The sequence below is a fragment of the Saccopteryx leptura genome, chromosome X (assembly GCF_036850995.1).
Source record: "Saccopteryx leptura isolate mSacLep1 chromosome X, mSacLep1_pri_phased_curated, whole genome shotgun sequence".
NCBI lineage: Eukaryota > Metazoa > Chordata > Mammalia > Chiroptera > Emballonuridae > Saccopteryx > Saccopteryx leptura.
This window is the reverse complement of record NC_089516.1, coordinates 10,900,129-10,919,200: the sequence shown is the minus strand read 5'-3', so window position 1 is coordinate 10,919,200 and position 19,072 is coordinate 10,900,129. Positions and strand designations below refer to the sequence as shown.

General features: G+C 52.1%; 1 pseudogene; it reads right to left on the bottom strand.

Annotated features, from left to right (window-relative positions):
- Nucleotides 1–16,476: 16,476 nt before the first annotated feature.
- Nucleotides 16,477–19,061, bottom strand: LOC136386074 (transcription factor BTF3 homolog 4 pseudogene; annotated as a pseudogene).
- Between the last annotated feature and the right edge of the window lie 11 nt (nucleotides 19,062–19,072).

Genomic DNA, 19,072 nt, shown 5'->3' with positions numbered 1-19,072 from the left:
TGACAGCAGGGCATGCCTGGACAGCCACCACTGGCCAACTGGCTCTCATCCATGACTTAACCCAGCACATAAAATGGTCCCCACTCTCCTGGCAAGTGCTTTCTCATCATACGGCAAGGCTCAGCTCCAGTGCCACCTCCAAAATGATCCTTCCCAGCTCCTTTCCTGCACAAGCTCTGTGAGTCCGGCTGCCGGGGCGGGGGCGGGGGGAGATGCTGCTAGGGAAGGCCTCACTGAGTTAGTCTCTGGCACTCAGCTCTACGCTCCCTGAGACAGGGCCCTGGAGTGTCCTCAGCTTTTGGCCCACAGTGCCGAGTAGCTGGGAATGCGTCAACAAATGCTTATTGAGTTGGAGTACAGAGTGCCTTCTTTACTTTCATAGATCACTTCTCAGCTGTACTGGCCCCTACCCAGGGCTCAGCCACTGTCAGGCCCTCCTGCCTTGGACCTCTTCTGGATGCTGGTCAAGGGTGATTTGTGTAAGAACCAGATGGACAGGACAGTGTTTCAGCCATTTCTCATACAGCCTGCTGCCCTATTTATTTACTTCTTAGACCCTTTCCTTTTTCACTATCATGGAGGTTAAAATCTAGCAGGGCCCTTTGAGCTGTTGCAAATTTCCAAGTTAATGAAGTTTTAGTCAATGTTTTACTGAATCTCCCTTCTTTTCTCCTTTTTTTTCCTCCCAGAATTGTTGGTCTGTTTAATTTTACAGGTGACAATCCTTACCCAGGGAGCTATGGTTGCCTCTTAGGCCTCATCTTCCTGCCTCCTTGGAGATGCGGACACTGTCCCCTGTCTCCCTCCATCGCTCTCCTGGCTCACCTCTCCACATTCTCCTGTCTCTCAGCTCCTCTTCCTTTTGCACGCTTGGCTCTTTCTGTCTCCATAGCAGACCGTGTCTCAGGCACCCAGTTCTTCGCATCCCATGTGTTTCCTACAGTGACCTCATCTGCTGTCCTCGTTGTTTCCAACATCTTTATTATGTTTATTCCTCTCTATCTCCAGCCCTGACCCCCTCCCCCTCTTTCCTCTTCAGACTCAAATACGCAAGGTCCAAACTGCCATCTTCATAGGGTGGTTCTATTAGGCGCTTCAGATTCGTCAGTCTCAGAACTGCACTCAGCACCCGCTTCCTCACCCCTGCCCCACAGCTGGCCATACGGCACCTTCTCTGCTCTGCCCTTTTCCCAGCTACCCAAGCCAGAAATGGAGAGCTGTTCTCTATTACTTCCCCTTGCTTTCCCCTCCCACATCCCGTCTTGCTAACTTTGCCTCTTTGATTTTCCTTAAATCCATTATTCCTTTCCTCCACACCACTGTTCTTGAACCAACCCATATCATCTTCTGCTTAGACTTTTAAAATGGCCTCCAAACTGGGTGGGCACTATGCCTTCATTTTAGCCCCCCAAATCTGTCTTTTATGCTTCCACCAGAGTATTTTGGATAAAAGCCAGATCTTACTATGTCATTCTGCTGCATAAAAGCTTTCGGTATTGGATATATCCCATATGCTGCAGAGGCCTCTCATGTCAGACCTTCTGCAATAGGCCTCAGACCACCTCTGTGGCTGTAACTCCCTGCTTTACCCCCATATGTATGCTCCAAGAATACACAAGATTAACAGTTTGCAGAAAATCCTCTGTGCTTCCACCTGCATGCTTTGACATTCCTCCTCACCTTCTAACTTTGGATAATCCTTTACGATTTACTAAAAACAACACTGCCTCCAAGAAGCTCCCCGTGACTGTTCCAGCATAAACTAAGAGCCATCTCCTGTCCTCCCATAATGACATGTATATACTTATATCATCTTGTCTACCATTCAATTAGAAGTATGTCTCTGCCCACTCCAGTATACCATAAAGTACTATAGGGCCAAGGTAAAAGCCATTGTATTTCATGCCTAGTATAGTGGTTGGCATTTACAGGGCCCTCAATAAATGTGTGCGGGCTGAACTGTGCCCATGGGGAAAGTACAAGTATGCCCTTCTTAGCCAGACCAGTACAACACATGGAAATACAAACACAAAATCAGAAGTATCTGGACTTTATCATTCACTTTGTGAACAACAACACAAAAGATGTAATGATTGAATTCTTTTCAATCATATGGTTCACTATGCTTCAAAACAACATGGATTCTTCAAAAGGGGTTTCTACATTCATATAGATATACTTATTCCATAAAGCAAGCAGTAGTCAAAATCCCAGTGGTGGTATACAAAGAAAATATTTTTTGCATGTTTCACTTCAAAGTTTGTGGAGTTATTTATAACTCACAGAGATTATAAATGCATAGATTAGAAAATATGTGCCAACATCAAAATTTTGAAAGAATGAAACAAATATAAAAAGGTTCATTATTTTCTTTCTGTGCCTCAACTCACCATCTTTTGTACCCTGCTGGGTTACAATGAAACAAGAAGATTCTAACTCTTTCAAGTGATGGAAGAAACCTTTGAACTCTCCTATAGATCCAAGTATTCTTCTGTCTTGAAATGTGGAAAACTCCCAAGCACAATATATTCCTGTGTCAGAACTAGAAACAGTGTATCTTGCAGCACCTAAGTGGCTAGGGGCCCTGAGTAGAAGTTAGGAGTTGCTGGCTTTGGAGCTACAGCCTGACTCACTTCCTGCCTTCACTCCTTTCTAATTGTGTGACTTTGGGCAAGTCACTGAACCTCTTTGTCCCCATTTCCTCATCTGTAAAATGGGACTAATGAAATACCTGTAAGTACAGGAGTCAGCATGTTTGAGGCACCAAGGACAGAGAACTCAATACGTTAGTTTGTATTGTACATTTTGTTTATGGGTAGTAATTTCTCTTGTCTGTTGTCAAGACTAACAAAGGTCATGAAAATTCCTGATTTTACAAAGCCTTTAATTTCAGCTGACATATTTTCAGATTCCACATTGTTCCACAAAAGCGGGTTTCTAGTACTTTCATGCCTTCCTCCAGACTACCAACTCATAGTTAAGCAACATAAATGTCATCTCATTTTCCTTTCTTTTGGCCTAAGAGAGGGTTTCAGCACTTGGGCGTCAGCAAAAAAACAGACTAGTTAGAAAAGGAGAAAAAGAGATATGCACTGGGATTAAAGAACCTCAGAGCCAAGATTGGCCATGGACCCAAAGTGGTACATGTTCTTAAACCCCACTTTGCTTTGGGTTACCCATCTGTGAAACCATGACTCAGCTGTCTTTCTTGTGGGGATGCCTGACATAATACATATGTCTGGAGCACACAAAGGCCACCATTCTCTTCCTCCCCTGCAGTGTATAGGCCCCCAGTGTGGGCATGGGGCTCTCAGGGGGCCCCCACAAACAGGCTTGTCCAAAGGCCACTGCCCAGCCCACAGCCCGCTGAGGGCATGCCCCAGGGGCAGCTCTGAAGTGCCTCATGGGTAAATGCAGCACCAGAAGCCTGCAACCCAGTGAGCAGGCTGTGGGGCCTTCCTCAGAGGCAAACATATAGAGCTGTACTCTCTTTTATCAAACCTGTCTTATAAACATCTGATGTCTGACAGCAGATGAACCTTTATTTGAATTAGCAACATAAATTCACTTTACAAGAGATAACATCAGTTTCTTCTTTCAATAACGGAGATTTCTTAAGTACCCTTTAAATATGACCTAGCATGCGGGCAACCTCTCACTAACAGCTACTAGATAACTTGGGGCCAACTGTATTTGAGGGCAGTACCGAAGTACCGAAAATGGTGTGTGAGGTGAGCATAGAAAAGGACTCCGGTTTTCATCCCGTGTAAGAGCTGCTGACCTCTCCACTGCGGGAACGGGAGCCGTTGCAGCCAAAGAATTTTCAAAACGTCAGAACAGTCACTGCTTCTCCACAGCAAGCTGGGGGAAAACCACCCTGTACCCACTCCTGAGCTGGGGAGACAGAGCCCTCTGCTGGCAGCACAACCACAGGGCACTCCCACACACCGTGGTCCTGACACGGCACCTGGCTGGTGACCTTGGTCCCTGGAGGCGGCTAGTCTGTGAGCATCTCACATCTTGGGAAAGATCCAGATTGAAAGTCCTCGAGGGCCCGAGGTTTCGGAAAGAAGCCTCCTTGCCTGTTGGTGACGGAAAACTGTTTCAGCATCCTTGACTTCAGTGACAGAAACTGTGTCCCGGCAAAGCCAGCGAGCGAGGCTCGAGGCCCAGGCCTTCCCAGCTCCCCTTACAGACTAAGATACAAACCGGGGGGGGGGGCACACTGCGGTGTCTGCAGCTGAAGCGCCCACCTCGGTCTGGAGGGACAAGGTACACACCGGGGGGGGGCACACTGCGGTGTCTGCAGCTGAAGCGCCCACCTCGGTCTGGAGGGACAAGGTACACCGGGGGGGGGGGGTGTGCCTGCAGCTGAAGCGCCCACCTCGGTCTGGAGGGACAAGGTACACACGGGGGGGGGGGTGCCTGCAGCTGAAGCGCCCACCTCGGTCTGGAGGGACAAGGTACACACGGGGGGGGGCACACTGCGGTGCCTGCAGCTGAAGCGCCCACCTCGGTCTGGAGGGACAAGGTACACACGGGGGGGGGCACACTGCAGTGTCTGCAGCTGAAGCGCCCACCTCGGTCTGGAGGGACAAGGTACACACGGGGGGGGGCTGTGTCTGCAGCTGAAGCGCCCACCTCGGTCTGGAGGGACAAGGTACACACGGGGGGGGGCACACTGCGGTGTCTGCAGCTGAAGCGCCCACCTCGGTCTGGAGGGACAAGGTACACACGGGGGGGGGCTGTGTCTGCAGCTGAAGCGCCCACCTCGGTCTGGAGGGACAAGGTACACAGAGGGGAGAGGCTGGCGGGTTGGGAGCGAAGCAGAGGGAAGGCTGGACGGAAGGTGCCGCCCGAGGGGCCGGAGGAGGCGGCGGGCAGGCTGGGCAGCGCAGGGCCCAGACTCCAGCCACGGCCCCGCGGGAAAGCAGCGCGGGGCCCAGCTGTGCTGCCACTAGCGCTGGTCCCCTTCCCAAAGCCCCCAGGTCACTGGTCAGGGGGTGGGCACCGGGCTCCCAAAGTTCCAGAGGATTCTCGTGGGCGCCAGGCTGAGGCCACTGCTCTGGATGCCACACGGGGTTGGTCCCAGGGTCGTCACGTTTCGTTCTCACGTGACCTGGGCAGCTTCAGGCCACCGCGCTGGTTTATGTGCAGTGGAAGGGAGCGGGCCAGGCCCGGGGTGCAGCCCGGAGCGCATGGGAGGCGACTCTAACGCCAGCAGAGCACCGCCACCCACCGCCCACAGGCACGGAGCAGACACAAGGTTCTCAGGGAACAGCGGCGATGCTTACTGCACGCAGCATGCTGATGGCTTCTGCTGGACACCGTCCCATGTCCCGACCCCGGGCTGTCGCACAGGCACCGCGCGTCCCCAGGGCCCGAGTGAGAGGCCGGGCAGCGGAACCCGGGTGTGCAGCTCCACACCTGCCGGAGGCCCATGCCGCCCCCGCCACCTAGAGGCCACAAGGGGCTTGTTGGCCCTTAAGGCCACTTCTCAGACGCGGGGCCAAGAACACAGGGGCCAGTTTGAGGAACGTCTTTTCTTTGTCAAGATGGGGAAAGGCTGAGAAGCGGCAGCATCATGGGGCAGTGAGGCTGGGTCCCATGGACTCATTAACACCCTAAGGAGAGTGTCTGTGTGTGTGTGTGTGTGTGTGTGTGTGTATGTGTGTGTGTGTGTGAGAGAGAGAGAGAGAGAGAGAGAGAGAGAGAGAGAGAGAGAGAGAGAGAGAGACTGGGGACTGGGGGAAGGTAGGACTGGGACAGTGGCCAAAAACAGGAAAGAAAGGGGGAAGGAGACGGGTCAATAAAAAATAAAAGCACCCACCTCCGCGTTATGTGACCGACCATGAACAGGTGCCCTCCGACAGGTGCGTCGGTCTGAGGCCAGTCTGTCTCCGGCCAGGCCGGGCCTGGGGAGGCCCAGTGACCGGGGAAGGCGGGTGGCGCAGGTCCGCGGGCAGGTGGCAGGGAGTGCGCCCAGCTGACACCTTGTGTTGCCCTGTTGGGCAACCTTGGCTGCCAGGCACAGAGCTCAGAGGTCCCCTCACTTACCTTCTGTGATGTCGGTGGCCAAGGCCAGGCAGGTTCACACCGGACTCCAGCAGACGGCAGAGAAACTGCGGAGCCGGAAAAGGCCGGGCCATTCCGTTTAATACAGTCTCACAGGCGGACAAGCACACAGGCAGGGGAAGCCGCCCCCCAGGCAAACAAACAGCAAAACGCCTCTCACAGTGCCCGGCAGGCAATCCGCAATTACCACTCTCTCGTCTCTACACACACGGCGCTGCCACGTGCTCACGCACTAATCAGGCAGAGTGCTTGCAGCTGGTAATCCCGTGAGCAAGCCTCACACGGCTGCCCCACACCTTCCTTGCGGCAGTGACATGAGCCCCATGTCGTTTCCTGGCCATGGTACCTGGCCCCTGGGAGCCTGGGCTGGGTGGGATGACCCGTCTGCACCCCATCTCGGGTCACAGCTGAAGGGGAGGCTGCAGGGCACACAGCCTCCCCGCCGGGCCCAGAGCTTTCTGCTCCTGAGCATGGGGCACGGGGATCTGCAGCTGGAATATCCTGGTCACAGATGCTCAGGGCTTCCGGTTGCCTCCCCGTGCCCTTAAGCTGCCATTTTAATACTGAAAAAGCAACTGGGGGAGACGGTCACTAATGTGTTCTGCCCTAAAGTTCATCTAAGCCCCCTGCAAAAAGCTGGCTCCCCAGGCCTCGTAATCTTTAAAGTAGCTGCTTCTACCGTTTGAAAGACAGGTGGTTGTGCTTGACTATTCTCTGGCTGTAATTAGCCCAACAACTCGGGCCACCTGCTCTCCTGAGAACAGTGCAGAAAAAGTGGAACAAAATCGCTGGAAGCCCCACAAGGGAAAGAGCTGCATGGGACCACATGGAGGGTACTATGCAGCCTGACTGACAGGCGCTGCTTGCTGGGAGCTCTCCTCCCCCTCCCAAGTGGCCGCCAGAATGACCTTTCCAGGGTGCAGGTCGGGCTCTGTGGAACCCCACCCTCCCCTTTACAACTCTTTCATGGCTTCCCACAGCCTCTGGGACCCGCCCAAAGCCCAGCCCAGGGCTGCCTGCTCCGGGCCTGCTCAGCTCTCCAAGTTCATAATGAGTGCCCAGCCCCTGCCCCTGTTTCAGTCCTTCTCAGCACTTTGCGGTTTCCCAGATGACTCCAGAGTACAGACCTGGCAGAGACCGGCACTGCAGGGACTGTGCCGTCTTTATATGTGGCCCCGAGTGCTCCACCGTTCAGCTGAGCATGACGTAGGGCAAGGAGGGAAGATCTGAACCTGAGCCCAGGTGGCCTCGAGGGAATGCTCACAGGCAGCGCCGAGATAACTCTTAGACACTGGGGGTGAGCTCCAGCCCCCAGAGAAATGGAGGGCCATCCCAGACCCGCATTCTCAGGCCAAGGAGCTGAGACCTTAGGCGGGCAGCACATAGGTCAAATGAGGCCTGCGAGCACGCCGTGTGTGGCTTATGCTTCCATATACTGAAGCCCACATTTTAAAATTGGGAGATTATACGTTAAAGTCCGCATTTATACTTACTTCCGACAAATTGGAAGAGCAGTAACATAAGACTCAAAATCACATGGGGCAGCAAATGCAAGGATTACAACCGTCCTTAGGGGAAATAGGTGGGCTCCAGCCAGACACAGCTTCCTCCAGTCACCTATGCACACCTGTGCACTACACACAGCCAGCTTCTTACAGCTTAGTCACCCACAGGGCCCAGCCCCAAAGACTGTCTGCAACCATTTCCCTTGAAAATAATGTTGAAAGCCTTGTGGTCAAAACAATGGTATGTGTTCACCAAATCTTCCATTTCCTCCTCCTCTTCCTGGGAAAACCACTCTACCTAACTCTTCTGCACTTAAGCAGGGCCACACGACTAGTTCTACCAGTGGGCTCTGAGTGGAAGTGCCACAGGTCACCTCTGGGCTGAGGCAACAAAAAGAGTGTTGGAGGCCATGTGTTACATGTACAGGAACACACAAAAGCAGCAGCAGCTACGGAGAATCAGATCTTGCCTGGGAGAAAAGCAAAGCCCTTGACATTTCAGGGTGTGTTTGTTATGCAGCATAGCACAGTTTACCCTGACCAATACAAGCACAGTGACCGAAGCCACATCCTAGTCGGGCAGCTTACTTATTATTACAGAATAATATAGCTTAAAATCCTTTCAATAACTATCATGAAAATACACATTTAGCAGGTAATACAAACATTTGACAATGTCTGGAGTGGAACTCAGAACTGACTGCTACCATCCCCCATGCCAATCAGAGCTTCTCTACAGTGCCCTGATGGAGGGAGGCTCGTGTGTCACCTACTAACTGAGGCGTTTCAGGAAGGGACTCTGTCAGGGCACTGTTTTCTGACCACAGTCATTTCTTGTGTACCTACAATTTTTCTAACAGAAGCATTGCTATTGGTTTTGCTAACATCCATGCTAACTTTTGGAAAACGATACCTAAATTAATAAGCAAGATGTAATGTTAGAAACCAGTAACCCACACTGAGTGAACATTTCTAAATGGTGACACTCATATGCTGATTATACATTACAGATATATTTCCATATAGACACCAAAGTTACACTCATGTTTAAGAAATCCAAACAACAAAGTATTTTTTAGATAATAAAAAAGAAGAAAAAAATCAATCTCCATGTACATACAGAACTTCTCCATAAAGATTATGCAGGAACTCCTATTCTTCCTGGGAGCTGACCTCATTCAGTCATACACAAGCATTGAAAAAGGTGAAAACAAGACCCAGGCACTCCATCAGAGGGAAGATCTAAAAATAACCAGCAGAGCAGGTTGCACATATCAAATATTTCACGCACCAAGAAGAAACTTTGCATATTTTCCTTTTCACAGAACAGTCTTCACTCCTTCAAAATCTCACTGGGACTTTGGGCAAGATTTTCACAGTTCAGGTTGGAGATGTCAGGACTTTAAACAGAAGACAGATAACGAGCATTTCCCATGGTAACTAACAGACAGTTTTTCACCATATTCTGTGATTGTTGTCAGTGGAGGGAGGAGATTAGGACGAGAACGGCTTGGCAGTGAGATTGGGAAATTAAATAATAACCAAGCAGAAACTATTGCCTTTAATGAAAAGCAGAGCAGAAACCATTGTTTTAGTTACAAATTGCTGTCTATCAACAAGCATTTGTTATCCCACATTCCTGTGGGTCAGGAACTGGGGGTGACTTGGCAGGTTGACTCATTCTCAAGGTCTCTCATGAGGTTGCAGTCAGGCTGTCAGGTGGGGCTGTGATCTAAACTGAAGGCTCGATGGGTGGGGAGCGGGAACTCACGTCCTGGGTCACTCACAAAGTTGTTGGCAGCCCTCGGTCCTCCCAGGTGAGACCTTCCAAGGGCTGCCATATGACGTGGCAGCTGGCTTCCTGAGAGGGTGCCCAACACAGAAGTCTCCGTTTGTTCACCTGAGCTCAGAATGGACAGCTCACCACTGCTCTGTTTGCTATTCATTCGAAGGCAGTTAGTAAGGGCAGCCCACACTCAATGGAAGGGGATGACACGGGGTGTGGGAACCAGGGAAAAGAGATCATGGGGACGCCTTCACTAGTGAGGAGAAAAGAGCTGCTAATGAGGATTATGACTTTAATGAGGCGAGAGGAAGGCCTGAGTATAGAAAATGGAAGCAGTGTAAGGATGACTTGGCCGGTATGAGGGGTATGGGCCAGGACATAGCAGGACATGAGGTTAGCCAGGTAGGGGAGAATCGTACGGGTGTTCTGAGGGCCACACTTTTGAATATGAATTCCACTGACATTAAAAATTTATTTTAGATTCATGGTGCATAATATCCTGGAGAAGATAGGAATTATTGACAATGAGCAAAGGTAATTAATGTCTATAAAATGATGTAGCAAGGGATGATCCCAAGAAGGATTGGTAAAATCAGCTGTGTGATGAAGGAAGCAACAGAACCTGAAAACTATGTCGCCCTGGCCAGATAACTCGGTTGGTTAGAGCATTGTCCTGAAGTGCAGAGGTTGCTGGTTCGATCCCCAGTCAGGGCACAGACAGGAACAGATCAATATACCTGTCTCTCTCTCTCTCTCCCCTTCCTCTCTCTAAAGTCAATAAGTTACCATTAAGAAAAAAATTTAAATGTGTGTATTTGTGTGTGTGCATAGAAAGAGAAAAGGGGCAGAGAGGATCTGATACCTACTTTCTGCTGCGTGATAAGATGTTCAAAGGGACTCTAGTAAATAGCACCCCTCTTTCCCTGCTCCCAGGCTCTGAAATGTTGAGAAATAAGAGAATACAGAGGGAGGTTAGAATAGCATCTTTCTCAACTAGAGCCAAGTTGGAAGACACAGCTCAGTGTGACAGACCAAGGAGCCTGCAGGTGGTTCCAGCGTTCGCTGGACTCATCCCCCCAGACATCCCACCCTGCCAACAGTCTTCCTCCCAAGAGGAAAAAGAGCTGAGAGAATGTAGCCAGGTATTCTTCCCACAATTACTGATTAGAAAAGTCCCCCACTTCCCCAGGTGAAGGGGACAATACGGGGACAGAGGCCCATAATGAAGATGCCTTCAGTGTAAGGAAGAAGTGTGACCTCCCCGAGGACCACATGCGAGGCTGTCATAGGGATGGCTGCCATCCTTCACAGACAGGGCAACAGGGAACAAGGCCACACAGCTCGGGACTGGCCAGTGACTCCAGGCCCCACGGCTGCCATCCTCCACAGACAGGGCAGCAGGGAACAAGGCCACACAGCTCGGGACTGGCCAGTGACTCCAGGCCCCACCCTGAAATTTTTTTGAACAACAAACTGAAAGTCCTCTGTTCGGAAAACAGCTGTTAGGCTTGCTTGCTTGTACCCTGCATGATTAGTGCGTGAGCACATGGCGGAGAGCCTCGGGTGTATATCCCGTGTAAAGCTACAGGTGCGTTCCCTCAGGGCGGGTTTGTGGATGGCCAGCCTGCCCACCACTGAGAGGGCCCGCTTTGCTGTTCGTCCCATGAGAAGTGGTTTCCCTGCTGTGTGCTCACGAGGCCACGAGAGAATCTAATAAACCGGAAAGGCCCACCCCTTTCCGGCTCTGCAGTTCTCCTACCATCTACCTGAAGCCAACGCGGACCTGCCTGGCCTCGGCCACCACCATTACACCCTCTTTAGTACCAAGCCACAAGGCTGTTTTCCAGGGCTCCCGGACAGCAGAGCGAGCGGGGAACAAGCCAGCCATGCGGAGGGAGCGGCGGGGACTGAGGGGACGGGCAGGAATGAAGGCGAGCAGGCTGTCTGCCCCTGCCTGGCAGGCCACTTCCTCAGCTGCGTCTCCCTGAAGTCTCGCACCGCAGGGAAGCGGGGGAGCCTGGGCTCTGAGAGCTCGAGCAGTGGGACCAAAGTCACAGAGAGGGAGGCTGCCCCTGGGGTATGTGTGTCCAAGCCCAGGTGCCTTGGGCACAACTTCCTATCTCAGACCTCTTCGGAACATACCTGGGAAGACTCCAGCGCTCTTGCGCTCAAGAGGTGGTCCAAAAAGAGGACAGTGGCCAGGGTGGCTCCAGAGGCACCTGGCCTGGGGACACGGGCCCCAGCACAGCCAGTGTCCCTGCCATGGAGCTCAGGGAAACCCTGTACAAGTTCCCCTTCTATTTAACGTCCCCTCTCCCATTAAATCCGGGTTTTGTAGCGGTTTTAAGACCGTGTACTGACCTTCCATCCGGAGCTCCTCCTCCTGGGCTTCCCAGGGCTGAGCCCACTGGCTGTGGCCCGGTCCAGCCCGTATCCAGGATGCCTCCAGAAGCCACGGAACCATCCCACCCGGCTCCAGGACCCATCCCGTCGCGGAGAGAGGCTGCCAACCACTGGGCCCTCGCCTTGACTGGCCCAAGAGCTCCCCCCAGAGCAGAGCAAGCCTCCTCCTCCCCCTGAGCCTGAGGCGGCACAAGGGAAGTCCAGGGCAGCCAGTCCTGCTCTGGTGTCCCTCAGGGCGACCTGTCCTCCAAACGCCTCCACCCCAGCCGGCACCTCTTCACTCCTGTCGGTGTGGAGCAGCGATTTGCAACCAGTGTCAGGGCAGGCGCACTCGGGGACCGCAACAGCTTTTAAAACATGGGGTACCTGACTATTGAGACAGGGGTGACCTCTTTGCCCTTAGACTGTCCAACAAATAAAATAATAAAATGACCACTGCCAACAATACAATAACTGTCCAGTGGGAAGGAATCAAAATTACAGCCAGTTTTTGGTGCTGCAGAATTTTAGTAATTAGCTTATGCGCGCCAGATGTGAAAAAGGTGGAAAGTCACTGCTGACAAGAAACTGGCTCCCTGAGCCTGAGGTTCCGCCTCTGTCTGGGCACCGGGAGCCCCCGGCCACCCGGACCGGACTGAACTGGAACGGAACTCGGGAGAGGGCGCAGCCACCCCACAGTGGAAGGGACCCCCTGGCCAGGCTCACTGCGCTCCTTTGGGTCCCGCTGCTCCTGGCCACCCAGACACTCCCATTGCGGGAGCACAGCTGGGACAGTGCCTCTCCTGCGCCTCGCAGCCCTCCCCCCACTCCCACCTCGCCTAGGGACTCTGCTGGAATATCCAACCCCGGCCAGATTTTCTGTCCCTGTGCATTCTCATTCCAATGCGAAACACAGTTATGTCCCATCTCCCCTGAAGAGGCTTTCAAAGAAACCAGTCATGGGCCATGACTTTCAGTCCCTGCAGCGCGCCTGCTCTGGGGAGAGGGGCTGGGCGGGGTGTCGCGGGGGCAGCAGGGGGGCCAAAGCAGGTGGGGGATGGGGGGCAGCCCAGTGGGGAGGGGGGAGCGGGTGTGGGGGGGTTGGGGGGCAGCCCAGTGGGGAGGGGGGGCGGGTGTGGTGGGGGCTGGGGGGCAGCCCAGTGGGGAGGGGGGGGCGGGTGTGGTGGGGGCTGGGGGGCAGCCCAGTGGGGAGGGGGGAGCGGGTGTGGGGGGGTTGGGGGGCAGCCCAGTGGGGAGGGGGGGCGGGTGTGGTGGGGGCTGGGGGGCAGCCCAGTGGGGAGGGGGGGCGGGTGTGGGGGGGGCTGGGGGCAGCCCAGTGGGGAGGGGGGAGCGGGTGTGGGGGGGGTTGGGGGGCAGCCCAGTGGGGAGGGGGGGCGGGTGTGGTGGGGGCTGGGGGGCAGCCCAGTGGGGAGGGGGGGCGGGTGTGGTGGGGGATGGGGGGCAGCCCAGTGGGGAGGGGGGAGCGGGTGTGGTGGGGGATGGGGGGCAGCCCAGTGGGGAGGGGGAGCGGGTGTGGTGGGGGCTGGGGGGCAGCCCAGTGGGGAGGGGGAGCGGGTGTGGTGGGGGCTGGGGGGCAGCCCAGTGGGGAGGGGGGAGCGGGTGTGGTGCGGGCTGGGGGGCAGCCCAGTGGGGAGGGGGAGCGGGTGTGGGGGGGGCTGGGGGGCAGCCCAGTGGGGAGGGGGGAGCGGGTGTGGGGGGGGGCTGGGGGGCAGCCCAGTGGGGAGGGGGGAGCGGGTGTGGGGGGGGGCTGGGGGGCAGCCCAGTGGGGAGGGGGAGCGGGTGTGGGGGGGGCTGGGGGGCAGCCCAGTGGGGAGGGGGAGCGGGTGTGGTGGGGGCTGGGGCACAGCGGCCAGGGGTAGGTAGGAGCCTGATCGTGTGGGGGCGGCCGCGGAGTGGGCAGAGCGGTGTGGGGTGGGGGCTGGAGGGGCAGCATGGAGTGGGGAGAGGGTTAGGAGGATAGTGGTGGTGGCTGTGGGGGGCGGTGGCCAAAAAGGGACAGCGGCACCTGGGCGGGGCACTGCGTGCCAGAACCCATGCTTGCTTGAAGCTGAGGCCATCTGCTCTCCACAGGCTGGAAAAAGGGAGAAAAAAGGAAGCAGCTCAGTAACCAAAAGTAGAGGAAAACAAATTCTAATATTTACTTGTCTTTACGTTATCATGGACGTGGCCACAGGTGACACGTTCCCCTGACTCCTCTCAAGCTCCTGTCCCTACAGCTCTCGGTCCTGGCGCCCCCCCCCCCCCCACTTCCCTTGCTGTGTGAACCTGCTGACAAAACTCGTCCTTGCCACATTCTCTACCTTACAGTTTTCATCCTCACTTAAGCTTCAACTATATCTTTACCTAGATGAGGATGATGAAACCCACCTGTGAATCAGAACGCTGGCTTTCTACAAAATCAGTTCTGTTTTTAGAGTAAGAGCCTTTTGGCTGGGCACACATGCCTACAGCTTCCTAGTTCAAGACTCCACGGAGGCCCAGAGCGTGTCTGTGAATGTGGGCGCAATGGAGGGTGTCTCAGCAACTGTACTGGCCTAGAGATGGAAGCCACCTGCCGAGAAAGGACCAGAGGGAGGAGCTGGATCCCTGATATATGCGGAACACGTTCCACTGTCAACACAACCAGAGAGAAACCAGTTTCTATCTTTGTGAGGCTCCTGAGATTGGGGGTCTGTTTCTTACAGTTCCCAAACCCATATCCTGACTGCTACAAACACCAGTGGAGGACAGAGGAGGAAGGCATTCTACCGCTCTGGGCTTTCCTTCCTTGCCACCCCCGTCCGTCTGGGTTTTTCTTTTTTCATCATCCTAGGCCAGCAATTTTCAGCCCCTGTGCCCCAAGAATGTGTTAATGTGCAATAACTAGTCAGGGGCACTGACCTCTTTTCCCTTAGATTGTCAAATGAAAAAATAACCACAGCCAACAAAACAATAGTAGTTCAGGGTGAATGAATCAAAACTATACCTATTTTTTGTCAGATCGGCACAAAGTAGATTTTCTGGTGTGCCTCGGAATTTCAGTAATTACTCTATGTGCGCCATGAGATGGAAAAGGTTGAAAGTCGCTGTCGGCCACTGAAAAGGTGGGAGGGTAACACAGCAGCCTGGGCTCAAGCAGGCGTCCTGATGATTTGCAGCAGTGGATGGAAAATCCGCAGTCCTCACGAGACTGGGAAGATGGAGACACCTTGGCTTCCATGCTGCCTGTTCTGCAGGCTGCGGGCTCCTCCCCAGCCCCTCCTCAGGCCCCTCCAGCCCCTCTCCCCTCCCCTCCGCTCCCCCACGCTGCAGACACTCTCTAGGCTCCTGCAAACGGGACCAAGACATCATGTTAAAAACCACATGACCAGTTGGGAATTTTACAATTTTTAATTATCTTCAGAACCACACCGTTCTCCAACGTTCCCTCTTTCTTCCTATAGCGCCAAAGCTTGGCAGTGTATGTGTAAAAGCAACCAGATTAGCTAAAGGCCTACTGGATATTTATGGCATTAACTTTCATACTTGAGGAGAGGCTCGAGATGAATTGGGTACAAAAAATCAAGCTAAACTGACTTCCCAGGAATATGACTCAGTCAACAAATACTTGGGCCTTGCCTTGTGCTAGGTGTCTATGTGAGACACAGGGCAGCAGGAAGCAAGCTACTGAGACCCACTGCCCTTACGAAGAGTTCAGTCTAGTGTGGAAGACATCCAGTGTACAAATAAACACAATGTCAGGGAGTGCATCAGCTGGATTTCACCATATTTTTGAGCTGTGGGACTAAGTCCCCAAAACCCATTAAGTTACAACCAAAAACCTGGACATCTGTGTGTTGAGCAGCTCACGAGTTCCGTAAGAAGCAATGGGACCACTTGGCCCAGCCCCATGTGCCTTCTTTCTCCGGAATCCAGTGTGAAGGAGCAGCCCGTATTTGGCACACGCTGTGCTCAGGGCAGAGGGGAATGGGTGAGAGGGGTGATCAGGGAGCCACTGTGAAGCTCCTGTTGGTCCTTTCTGCTTCAGGTCCACTTACGTTCCATGGGCCAGAGCAGGGTTCCGCGCCAACAAAGGGGTGGACCCTAGATTTTGTCTTCAGGGAGGAACTGCAAGTCCCATGGCAATGGAGGGCACGAAAGGTCCTTTGACAAGCAAGGGAAGAGTCAAGGACTGGGAACAATAACATAACCAACCCCAAGCTTAAGTGCAGGGAGAGTGGACTAGAGGAACCACGTGCAGGAGCATAATGGGGAGTCAGGAGAATAACAAGGAAATTGACAAATTTCAAAGAGCTATCAATGTGTTATGTTTTATTAGGATCACCACGTATAACCAAGACTGCTACCTATTAACTGAATACCCACTTTCCCATCTTCCTGGGCACACAGATTTTTCTGGCCATCAAAATAGTCTTCTATGGTCACATGATGGCACCCATCAAAGGAACAGGAAGAGAAGTGTACCAAGGCCCCTACCACCTGGAATCAAGGATCCAAAGACCCCAGTGCAAGGTAGAGCCACAGGATGGAAGGGCCTGGGTCCCCAAATCATCACAGACAAGTGGGACATCTGCTTGGGGTTGTGAGGAAGAATACACTTCTGTTGTATTGGAGACATAATACATTTCAGGTCTACCAACAGCCTCAAGTATCCTAAGACATGGTGTCGCTGCCCCAAACACCTTTATATGCCACAGACTTTATTTGTAGCACTTCTACAAGAAGAAAACTTGGAAGAGGGTGTTGCACAAAACATCCAATTCCAAATCCAGTCTAGCTCCTCATGCAACAGTGATGTCAACAGCTGAAGCAGTGTCAGGGACTATTTAGGATGGCTAAGTACACGCCATGCCCTTAGAAAGTGCGCAGACCAACAAGGTTATAACAGGAAATTATAGAAAGCCACCTCATAGTGCCATCATTCCCAGAAATGTTCATTTAAGTGAACCCTCCAGGGAGGGAGACGCTTTTGAACATGGGAAACAAGGTGTGTTGGCAAAAATGAACCATGGGGGTCTTTTTCAGGTACATGTAAGAGACATGCTTGTATCTGTAGGTCCTCTGGGGCTGACCAGGGAACCAGGGGGCTTTAGGGGTGGGAAGCTGGCCAACTAGGGCTCTCTGTCGGGACGCATGGTGGACAGAGTTCCCTCCACTCCCTCCGACGTTCTCCTCTGGTCCAGCAGCTTGATGGAGTTGAGCCTTGAAGGGTCCTCTTGCCAGTTCGCACTGACTCACTCGAGACTGCCCACCCCGCTACACTACAGGCAACTCTGCGGTTATGGGACCACTTTCCCTGGATCTAGGGGCACTACCATCCCCAGGGGAGATCCTTAAGACATGGGGGAAGAAGGGAGAAGCAATCCCTTTGTCTGAAAAGCAAACCAAATCAGAAATAATAACTGGAATAACAAAATCAAGGGAGAGTGCTAAGAACTTTGAAACAGCCAGGCCTGGCCCTGGAGGAATTCACCAGAAGGCTCAAGAGGAAAGGGGCAGCTTGGAAACAGGCCTGCAATGATGCAGCCAGACTCTTCCCTTTCTGGCGATTGATTCTTCCAGAAAAGCACCCTGAGATTATGCCACAGACCAAGGAGATTTAGAAACATCGGTATTTTATTCAACAGAATGGCAGTCCGTCCATACTGTGCAGCTTTTTCTAGTATCTGTTTATTCAGTTATTTTTAAATATACAACATATTTCTATTATTGGAGTAGAAACATTTGATGTTCTCCGTGTCTGTAACACTGTGTAACCACATAGAGGACTTGTTCAATCAAGTCCATGTCAACTTCCAAAACCAGAAAATATTTTGTTAGCTTCATTCTTTGATGTTTCATCAAAATTTTCTACAAAAGCTGGAACATGATCACCTCCTCATCCATGTTGTCTGGTTTTGGTGCTTCGCTATCCCACACTTGCTGAGGGAGCTGTTCAGCTAACTTCCTAAGACTCGTTCGCTGTCAGCACCAAGCTGACAATATCCCAGGAGGCATTTCTGGGATTGGTTTGGCTTCTGCAGGCCTGGTCACTGCAAAGCTGTTCGCAGAAAGGGAAGCTTGGACCATGGGATTATTGAAATGAATGACTGTCCCATCATCTTTAATCATGTTTACCTCTTCAAACCCAGCTATATTATTCACAGCCAGTTTGTCGTTGTTGTGTTTAGAGAACTGTGCGGTATTTTGTCGTCAGCTGTAGCTGTTCTATGGGCCACCTTCTTCTTTCTGCAGGCTGTGCCCTTACCCTGTGTCCAGACCTGAGCCTGAAGTTTGTCTAAGTTCCCTTGATTCATGCTGCAGGTGAACCTGAAGCAGGGAGAGTCCGCCAACTGCAGCACACGGCAAGAGCAAGATGGCTGCCTCCTGTTTCTTCAGTTCATCATACTGTTTTCTACGGGCCTTCCAATAGCATGTGCTAACCAAGGAATGCATTTTATCTTGAAACCATCTTAATTTATATATATATATATTACTTCAACCTTTTCTTTTTTAACTACATCAGGTAGAACAGGTGTTTCTCAGGGATAAGCAGCTTAACTGTTTTCAGCTAATATTGAGAAATCTCGAGGAAGGTGGCCAAATATTTATCATTAACTTAAACTCTGTATAGACAGAATTTGCTTGAATTTAGACATCTCTAAAAGAAACAAAATAGGAAGCTTTGTCTTCACTGTCATAAAAGAGTGACTCTCTAATATTTCTTAATATCCGCTGGGTAAATGATCTTCCCTGGATTTCTCACACATGTATTCTTATGGTTGCCTTGTTCTAATCAGAATCTAAACAAAGTCCACTGTGGCACTTGGATGACATGTCTTTGAGACTGTTCATCTATCAATATAATCACTCCAGCTTGCTCTATTTTCCCTTGCTGCATGCAGGGAATTGTTCATGTCTTGCCAATTGTGATGCCTTCATCCTAGCTAGCATTAGCTAATACAAGAAGGTAAAATGTACATTTGTGGCAAGGCCGTTCATTTATGGTAGGACATAGACTCCCATTTCAAAGTCTTGCTAATTTTGACTTTGGGGGCAGACTGATTAGATTGCTTTTGTTTTCATTTTATCGTGGTTCTTACAAAGCTCAGACCAGCTTAGCCTCTCTCTTGCTGTTCACTTGGGCTTACCTTGTTAGCCTTTAGTTCTCCGTTCCGTTGTGTTCACCTTTATAAATGACCCGAGTTCAGCTTTTCAAAGTTAACCTTTTACGCATCTTAATCCACCCAGTTTTTCACATCGTACCATCTGTGAAATTGGTTTAATGGGAGGCATTCTTCTTTCCCTTTGGTTCATACAGCAATGGCACATTGCACAAAGTTTT